Source organism: Tiliqua scincoides, chromosome 6, assembly GCF_035046505.1.
Source record: "Tiliqua scincoides isolate rTilSci1 chromosome 6, rTilSci1.hap2, whole genome shotgun sequence".
In the NCBI taxonomy this organism is placed as follows: domain Eukaryota; kingdom Metazoa; phylum Chordata; class Lepidosauria; order Squamata; family Scincidae; genus Tiliqua; species Tiliqua scincoides.
In genome coordinates this window covers 66,753,378-66,755,458 of record NC_089826.1, presented here as the reverse complement: position 1 = coordinate 66,755,458, position 2,081 = coordinate 66,753,378, and the positions used below count along the sequence as shown (strand labels likewise).

At 44.3% G+C, this 2,081-nt stretch overlaps 1 pseudogene; it reads left to right on the top strand.

The window, feature by feature from the left end:
- The first annotated feature begins 1,500 nt into the window (after nucleotides 1-1,500).
- LOC136656275 (5S ribosomal RNA) lies at nucleotides 1,501-1,620 on the top strand (annotated as a pseudogene).
- The last annotated feature ends 461 nt before the right edge of the window (nucleotides 1,621-2,081 follow it).

The window sequence follows — 2,081 nt, the reverse complement described above, 5'->3', positions numbered from 1 at the left end:
CAGTTTCATCTTTGCAAGAACCCTTTCTGCCAAAGTCAATACTTTCCTGTCAACTGTTGTTACACTTCTAAGACCCACCCATATAACAGCAAGCACTGAGGCATAGCAGGGGCACAGTTTCCATCTACACATTTGCCTTCAGTGCTCCACATCCTGGATCTACTTCCTGGATTAGAAAAAGAAAACAGGGAAGGAATGGAGGAGTAACTGTAGAGGAAAGGAACGGTGGGCTACAGTCTCAGAAATGACAAGTAGCCTACCACTCTTCCACATTCCCTCTTCCACTCCATCCCTCTCATCCCTTTTCAATTCAGGGAATGAGAGGAGTACAGGTTGGCATATCACCAGGTAAGAAGGAACAGCATTTGGTATGCTGCCTCAGACACCAGGAGGTCTTGGGCCAACCCTGCCTTCCTCTAGAGGAACCAAAGATTGGACTGAAGCACACAACCCATTTGGGGCAATGCAGAGATTATCCTATAAAGTCAGATTTTCTGCAAATACAGGTTTATCCTTGGCAACCACAGGGATTCCATTCTCGGAACTCCCATGGATGCCAAAAACCACAGATATTGAAATCCATGGTCCTGACCTACTTTCTGAGGTTCAGGAAGATGCCTCAAAATGCCTGCTGGTGTCTTTTAGTAGGCACTTTGGATTTTCTCTCTCTCTGTCAATTCCCATCTGGGGCTTGCACCAAGTAGGCACTGAGGATTGTGAGGCTCCTGGCAAGGAGGACCTAGTTTCTCAGGGGATTTTGTCTCAAGAGCATTGTCTTTAGGGCCCCAGTGCAGGAGTCTAAAGCTCAGTGGTACAGAATAACATTTTGAAGTGCTGGAGCTTCTCATGACACACCTGCCCCCATAGCTATACTCCCACAGCCACCCCAATAAGGCTAAATAACTACAAAAAAAAAACAAAAAAAAAAAAAAACCAAACCAATTTCAAATTCCTTCTTGTTTCTTCTCCAGCCAGATATTTCTATTCTGAAACTTAATGAGCTGCTACATGAAATATATGTAATCCCAAACTCATAAAATTGGTTGCACTGTACAGAAATTGAAAGGTTTTTACTAGGGGTGAGGCTTAGCCACACACTGTAGTGAATACGACATAAGGTTTAATATAAATCACACTTGCACAACTTGTGATCTCCCATGTGAAGTCCAATCCACTAGCCATGCACCATTTGCTGTACAAATGAATGTTATGTACCATAATACCTGAAGGCTCAAATCAGTTTTTTTTCCTTATGATAAAACAGTAAGAACAGTAATGTTTTTTCTAAACATTAGCCTTAACATAAGTGCTCAATTGTTTAACATTTTTTGTGCCTCTCAACAGAATAAAGAAACTTCTTTTACAGTCCTGAAGGTGAAAAGATGATCCGAAAGAATAATGGGTTGAACACCCCCCTCTCTCTGAGAGAGAGAGAGAGAGAGAGAGAGAGCGCACAGCAGTACTGACATAGCATCAATTCTTTGGCAGGTATAAATCCAAGTATACAGCAACTGTTACCTTGCACAAGCCTGATCTCGTCTGATCTCGGAAGCTAAGCAGGGTCAGGCCTGGTTAGTACTTGGATGGGAGACCGCTTGGGAATACCGGGTGCTGTAGGCTTATACCATAGTCTTTCGAGACTGAAGGTTGCCAACCAACCAAATCCAAGTGTGTCCAAGGGTCACTTCTGCCACTGACATTCATCCTTAGCTTGCTCTTGACACACCCTGGCTGATTCTGATCCCCATCCTGATCCTCTCCAGAACAGCCCAGAACTCTCCCTTCATTGACTTGGCCACAAGCAGGGGCTCTGGAGAGCATTGCACTGGTGGCCCTGGTCCATGTGCTGTTACAATAGCCGCCATGCAAATGACTTTGGCCTTGCCCTGTCAGAATGTGAGTTTCATCAGTTTCGTGGTCCAGATAGGATTGGGTCATTAGCCAGTCAACTGACTGAAATCTTATGCATGACTACTCAGAAGTAAGTCCCATTAATTTCAATGGTACTTGCAGCCCAATTTTATCATTGGGCTGCACTGCCAGATCCCACAGCCTGACTTATGGCTTTGCAAAATGTGATG